The sequence below is a fragment of the Aptenodytes patagonicus genome, chromosome 2 (genome assembly GCF_965638725.1).
Source record: "Aptenodytes patagonicus chromosome 2, bAptPat1.pri.cur, whole genome shotgun sequence".
Lineage (NCBI taxonomy): Eukaryota > Metazoa > Chordata > Aves > Sphenisciformes > Spheniscidae > Aptenodytes > Aptenodytes patagonicus.
This window is the reverse complement of record NC_134950.1, coordinates 52,946,059-52,953,621: the sequence shown is the minus strand read 5'-3', so window position 1 is coordinate 52,953,621 and position 7,563 is coordinate 52,946,059. Positions and strand designations below refer to the sequence as shown.

Here is a 7,563-nt window from a genome sequence, read left to right as displayed (position 1 = left end):
TATATTTGTATTTGAGAAAAAAAGTACTAAGTTTACACAGATGCAGGCTTCTGTCGGGGCATATCCTGATCTCTGCCTACAGCTTGAATAACTATGCTATATGCAGGACTGATGTGCAAATATTCTTGCCCCCGAGCCATGAACAAGAAACAGCACAGCTGCTGCTGCAGCCCATGTGCTATTGTAACAGGGCAGCTGCTGTATCCTTCGGAGAAGCAGGGTGTTGCCTCACAAGTAGTTCCTCACAGTTATGGAAGCATGTCCCATACCCTCCATGTTCTCTGACCTGTTTCACCTTGAAATATCCTGTGCAGTAATTCAGGGCGAGCTTGCACTGACCGAGGGCTCCACTGAAGTCACGAGGTGGGTATTCCATGTGCAAGTTCCCACTGTCCTGTCTTCCACATGCAACAAAGCTATGCTGAATCCTATACATACGGTAGGTATACTTAAAGACTTAGAGCAGGACTGGAAATAAATCTGAATTAGAGCATAATTTGGGGTTTTTTTTAGCTGGTCACACTAAAGATTTTGTGTTATTTGATTATAATAAGTCTGTACGGTTAGTGTTATAAAAAAAAGGTATTTTCTTTCCTGTTTCTCTTTGTACTTACGCTGGGCAAGACCTCTAGCCCAGTGCATCTGCATATAAAATGAAAGAAAATTTATAACAATAAGATCTTGCTACACTTAACAAGGATGTATCACTCCCCCACCCCTCAGTAAATTATTTTGCTGGAGGCTACATCATTCTCTCTGAGTAGTATGTTGGGAGTTGACAGAGGCGTGAATAATTCACCGTGTACGAAGCCTCCCGAGCTGAGCTGAGCTGCAGCATGTTGGGCCGGCCTTTGATGCAGACTGGTTGGGCAGGTTCCTGGGCGCCCCGGGGAACCGGTCTGACGGGCCTGTTATGCCAACAAATTCTGGTATGATTCCATGCTCTCCAGAATGCAGAAACCTGCCCAGCCAGTTAAATGAAAGGCATATTAGGTTATCCATTGCACATTGTATATATCTTAGGTGCAGCAGATCTCCTCTCGGCATTCTCTAGTGTGGTCCACAGTGGCTTCCTCATCTTACTTACACTTGAGGTTTATAGCTGGAGGGGAAGTCAATAGTAAATATTTATCACCCCGATCAAGAACAGAACTTTTCACAATTCAAACAGAAGGGTGAGTTTTGAAAGTCTTTCTTTAAAATTAATTTAAGATAACCTTAAGCAAAAATTTCTCTTATGCTTGAAGTGGTATAATGGCTATCTCCTTAATGTGTCTGAGTACTGCCAGTCTCTATGGCGCTTGTTGACAGGATTTTTGTGAGTGCAGCTTTTTGACCCTTCTGCGTGCAGCTCAACATCATCTGTTCTGCCTGCAAGAGTATTTACTGGAGAGGGTAGTTCAATGAACTAAGCACGGGAGTGAGAGACAGAAACTCCACTGCCAATGACTTAGTATTTTGAGCAGGTCACTTAAGTATTGCCTATTGGTCTTCTCTTTTATACAGTGTTTTTATAATCCCTGTCTTGTAACAGCACTGTCGTGACAAGGCATAGTGCCATTACAGTGAGATGTGTGGTTACTAATTCTTGACAGACTAACTTTTTTAATTGTTCAATTTTATGGAGTCAGTTAAATAACTCTAGATTTACATATTCAGAATTGGCTTCATGGTAAGGTAGGAAACGTACTTGCCATTCTTACTGCTTGCTTTTGATATACTTATTAGAAATTTACCTGTTTAGAATGAGTAACGGTGGTGGCAACAGTAACAAAAAGCAGTCCTAATCATAAAGAGTAAGCAGACCTGAAAGTATGTACCTGTATCTGCAACTGAATCCATTCACAGGTTCTGTGTCAAATAAGAAAAATTAAACTGTGTGAAAACAAAAGCTGTGGAATCTGGTAACTGATTAACTACTGGAGCACAGAAGTACTTGCTGAGCTGAATAGAAAGGAATGAAGACAGGTTTTGTCATGCCTGTTAGGACAAAATAACTCTTTAACTTAAGTAAATGAGAATCTTCTTGCCATCTGAGTAACTACATTTTTGAAACCCCTCACATAGCTACTTCCATCTCCCTGGAAATCTTAATTTTGTCTATCTTTAAGTGAAACAATTACCATTCTCTTTCATGATGTAAAAAAAATAAACCAAAGTCCCCAGTGGACATGAACCACTAGATACAAAAAAATCTATACAGGATTATGTAAGATTTTATGGTAGTCACACAACAGGAAGTTTCAATTATGAAGGTGTTTACTGCCAGCTATTTCCAGGTTGGTGCAAAAATGAACATTATTATTCTTTTGTAGAGTGCCAATAAAAAGGCCTCCTGAGCAGCTTAAAAACTCAATGAATAGCAGATTGAAATGACCTTCTCATTAGCAGCATTGTATCTGGGTGTAAAATTTTTGTTCAAAGTGTAGGAAAATGGAAAAGGACATACAGAAAGTTTTGTACTCTCACAGAAGCTAAAAATATTCATCAGGAAAAAACATTCAATTTTTATCATCTCTGTTGATTTTGCTATCAAATACGGAAGGAAAACTTGCTAAGGAATAAACCATTTTCAAAAGAAAAAAATTATAGCTGGCTGAACTGTATGGTTTGCACAGGGACTCTCTGTAGAGCCTATAAAATGCTACAAGAGAGCTTTGATTTCTAAAGCTACAGGATATTAACACAGCATATTTTTAAAAGTCAAACCAAATTAATCAGTTTTTCAAAATACTCCTTGCCATCCTCTCTCTCTCCAGTTTACGTGTTCTGTTTTATTTGGGTTTTCCTCAGCTGCTTTTTTTTTAGGGGGCAGGAGGGGCAGGGGCCATTGTTTGGGGATTTTTTTCCTCAAAAGGTAAGTAAAATATTATTTCCCATATGTTGTTTCTCTTTTGCTTGTTTTCCTGTCCTGAATTCTTGTCGTTCACTACAGTAAAAGGTAGGTGGCATGATTTTGTACACAGACCTGTAAACTTTTACTTCAGCCTTCCAAGCCTGAAACAGCCTTCCAAGACCGAGATAAATATGCGTAACTACTCAGACTATTCATGTTAACCTGAGCAACGTCAGTAGGAGCAAAACATTTCTGCATGCAGCTAACACAAATAGGTGCTGCTGCTTAGAGTCTGAGGACCAGGAACACTGCACTGGGGTCCTGCAACAGCATCCCTAAGGTTGCTTTTTTATTTCTCCATCAAGGCTCTCTAAAAGACCTGAGAGTTTCAGTTGAATAAATCCTGGCTGTTTCTGACTACAGATGAGGAGCAGTGAAAGCACTTCAAAGAAGAGAGTTCCTTAAAGTGAACAATGTTACTGGCATCAGGGAATTTGATCTTGGCTCGATTTCAAAAGTGGCTACGCAAGCAGCTTGAGAAGAATCAAATTCAACTAGTGGGGGTGATGGAGTGGCTCCTCCCTGTTTTTCCAGAGAAAGCAACTACCTGTGCCAGACAGCGGCGGTGTGCTCTGTGCACCCTCCCAGCTGTAAGAAATCATGCCGTTCAGAGGACTGCCAGTTCCTATACCCCCAGTTCAAATCCCGTTTAGGTAGCAGCTGAACTGCGCCACATGCTCTTATTCGCTGCATCTGAAGTTGGGCTCCTTTGATGTCCTTATTGGCAACTGCAACATAAAGTTCATTAAATGAACATGACTAGAGAATTAAGGAATATATTTATCCCTCAGTGCAGATCTGCAAGTCAAGGAGGTTGTGAGAACACTGGCCATGTACGTGTATGTGCACTCTACTAAATCTCATGTGAATAAATAAGGACTTTAGTATTTTATAGATAGATACAGATGTGTGTGTATATATATTTATATATACAGGAAAAGAGTGATATATTTACCATTGTGTTTAAAGCAATTACAATATTTAAATTGGAGTTCCCCAGTGTAATTCAAAGTTGGTTTTAATCTTTACATCTAAACTTAAGGTAATAGAAGCAAAAAATGTAAGCTTTCTGCTAATCTCTTTTAAGCCTATTCTGTATGCATATGCAGTGAGTTAGGTCACCTTCTGCTACCTGAATGGTTAGAAACACTGATGCAGCCTTTGCACTACCCCCAAAAAGGGGGGGGTGGAATTAAAGGCTATTTTTTATTTTATCTGTGCTGCAACATTGCAGTACTCTTACAAGAGAAATTCAGTCATTAGTTGATTTGCTAGTAAATAGTCCAGTCATCAAGAAGGAAGGCGTAATTGAAAATCAACAGCTTCACATACTGTTAGTAAGATTAAACATTTCAGACCAGCCAGGTCTAAAATGGGCTAGGATTCAATTAGATTCCCTTTTTGCAGAGTTGCTCATGGATAAGTATTCTGTCACCGAGTTTAATGTGCCATATTAAGGGTTATTTTGAAATCTGGACATGAGCCATGACACCATAGAAAGTTTCGTATCTGTTCAAGCGCAACAATGGTGAAGTATTTTTCCCACAGTTTTATTGTCTAGGTGTGTGTGTTTACTCTTATGAGATGAATGAGATGCAGTTCCAGTTAGACTAGTCAGCTTAAGACATTCAGTACAAGTGAACGTGGAATATCAGACTCTTCAGTAGTTTCCTAGTACGTTTAATGAGCCAGGGATCTATTCAGTAATTGGTGGCCAAGTATGTCATTATGGAAAACATAAAATCAAATAAATCTGGAAGGGAGATAAAGGTAAAGTGCAACTGCTGGTCTCAGTCCGTTATCGCTTACTGTTGAGTAGATAACACTGTAGAAGTCTATGGATTTATATTGCTGTAAAGTTCAACATGAGACAATATGAGAATAAACTGCTCACACAGTTTATTGGGAAATAAAATGGTTGACATAATTATTTTCCAGAATGCTTCCTGTAAATAGAAAGAACGGTCCAGTTTATGGTAAAATACCTGAACAATCAGCAAGAGGGCTATTTTAGTGCTACTTATCAGATCTGTGTATATATGTAAGACACCTGTTTCTCTTACCTCTGAGGAAATGATTACCATCCTACATCACAAACTTCTAGATTATAGAAGTTTCAAAAGTAGAATAAAAAGCTGCCAACAAGCATTATTTAAGAAGACTGGAGTGTCTATCACAACCTATTATGACGTTTCTTCTATAAGATGTAGCTAATTTTAGTTCTACCATGTGTACCGATATGATAAGGGATCAAACTTACGATGTAAGTAATCTGCTGCTGAGCTACTCAACATTGGATTTATTTTATTTTAGTTGAAAAATAAGTGCTTAAACAATGCTGAGGAACGAGCAGAAAAGTTAATTACAAGATTTTCCAAAATACTTCAAAATTCAAGGTACATATTTGATGGGAAACCAAGAGTATTTTCAACAAAGGTGAACCACAGATTTAAAGCCTGCTTAATCACAGGTTGTCTTGGACTCCTGTCTGACAGTATTTCAAAATACTTCAGAAATGTTGAAGTAGTATTTCAGATTCAGTTTTATCTATGCTGTACCTCCATATTTATGATACTTTCTGGAAATCTGAGTGATCTGAGTAATGTAACAAGAGTAAGACGGAACAGTTACTAACAATTATTAAATACCTGAACACCTAACTTTTTTCATACCACTATTAATAATCTAGAAAGTATGTGGTTTGCAGCACTGGCCCTTGCAAAGTGATCACCATTGTGCCCTCTAATCATGCCACTAAGCTGTCTCTGCAAGCGTTCCTATACATACCAAAATGGTGCAGTGGAATCGTGTGAAGGCAGAATAGTAATAGTGAAAAGCTGTGTTTTGTTTCTATTACATTACTAAGCACAACTACAAACTAAAAGTCAAGGGGTTTATCTCATGGCAGACAGGAGGGTTGGTCCCAATGAATGAAAGAACATTGATCTGCAATTTGGGCAAAAAAATTACATTGGTAAAAATCTCAAAAGTGACACAAAAGTTCAGCTGCCTTATGCCATACTAATTGTATGAGCCTACAGGTTTTCATACTTACACAAAACATTAAAATATGCTCTAGGCTGTTCTGCCATATACTAAAATGACAAACCCATGCAATCTGTCAAGAGCAAGAAGGGGAGGGGGGTAGGAAGCATTGCAAATACATCTTCTGTGTCTGAACCCCAGCAGTCAGCAGACTACAAATGCTGTGGAAAAGGTAGATTTGGCAGCATAGCTTGAATACTAGCAAGGCCACTTCTGCCACAGGAGTATCCAAGATCCTCTTTACATCTAAACCAGCACAACTTTCTTTCAGGTAGTCTGCCCCTGCATGGGCAGCATTTGCTTTAATGCGGGCTCTCACACACACCCTTGCTTTTCCGCAATGCTTTGTGCCTGCCATGCTTAACCGTGGCACCTGCCAAAGCCTGGCTCATCTCCTTGGCTTTTCTCAGGCTGCTCTCTTTGGAAATCCCAAACGCCAGGCCAGACACAGGCTGAGGAGGAGAGGGCTGGGACAGCGGCTGTTGGACTCGATGGATGTTCGAAAAGGCGGGGCCGGCGGCACCTGAACGCCGAGCTGAGGCGGTCGCTCCCGCTCCGGGGCCACTACCCCAACGACCGGGCTGGAGGGAAGCCCGCGGGGCGATGGCCCCTCACAGCCCTGCTCTGGCGAGAGGAGGCCGGCAGCCTCGCGAGAACCGCTTGGGCCCCGCCCCCCTCCGCAGGAAAGGCGCTCGGCCCCGGCTTGCCTTTTCCCGCCGTTTCGCGCGGAGCTGTCGGGAACCAACCAGGTAACGGCGCGCGCTCTCCTCACCGCCGCCGCCTGGTAACGGCCGCGAGCGTGCCGCTCCTGCTCCGGTCCGGTGACGGGCTCCGCCGCAGCTTCGCGCCACGACTGCGGCCTCCCCGCCCCCGAGTCCCGTTGGGTTCCCGCCGAGCACGTTGCAAAGACTGGCCCTCCTTCCGCCGGAAGCCCCCGGGGGGAAGCGGACCCCGCTTGCCCGTTCTCTCCGTTTCGGAGGCTCCGGCCGGCCTTGCTGCCGCTCGGGAGAAGGGGCGTGTGGGACATGCCCCACCCCTCCTTTGCCGTCCAGGCTCCCGGGCGTAACGCAAGCCTGGCGGAAAGCTGGAGCGGCTGAGGCGCGGGTGCTTGCTGCCGCCTGGCAAACCCTCAGGCGCTGGTCATGGCAGGATTTCTCAGAGCGCCCCGGCGTGTCTTACGAGTGAGTTTTCTGTACGGCCTTTGTGCAAAGGGAAAGAAAAAAAAAATCGCCGCTGAGAGGTACAGCAGAGCTGAGTTTGTAGGAGCAGCTGGTCCTCAGGCTTTTTGGTGGGGGTCAGGGGTTCAGGAAGCTTTGTGCTCTCCAGAATCGTAGAGAGGCAATGTGTTCCTGTCAGTGAGGTGTAAATACAGATAAGCAGCTTCGGTGCCTTATCGGCGCTAACTGCCAGTGCTGATGAAGGTGTGTGTGCAGGAAGGCAATCGTTTATGAAGCTGCGAAAAGTCTTACGATGCCGGAGGGAGTTGGTGGTTGGAAGAAGAGGGAAATAGAAGTGTTTAGGTTGTTCTGTGAAAGGGTTAGTCAGGAGGGTAGGAGCAAAGCCTCGTCTGAGAGAGCAGCCCTGCTCCCTGCCTGCGTACAGCAGCAGGACATTCGGGAGAG

The 7,563-nt window shown here is 43.1% G+C and overlaps 1 protein-coding gene across 3 annotated transcripts in view; it reads left to right on the top strand.

Annotated features, from left to right (window-relative positions):
- Positions 1-1,056: 1,056 nt before the first annotated feature.
- Positions 1,057-7,563, top strand: part of RBBP8 (RB binding protein 8, endonuclease) — a 46,914-nt gene continuing 40,407 nt past the window's right edge. For 2 of the 3 annotated variants that reach the window (XM_076329849.1, XM_076329846.1), the window contains exon 1: positions 6,962-7,122. The gene's annotated coding sequence lies outside the window, so the exon portion shown is untranslated. Of the gene's footprint in view, positions 1,176-6,961; positions 7,123-7,563 lie in introns of those variants that run through there. The other variant, XM_076329847.1, reaches the window with a different exon arrangement.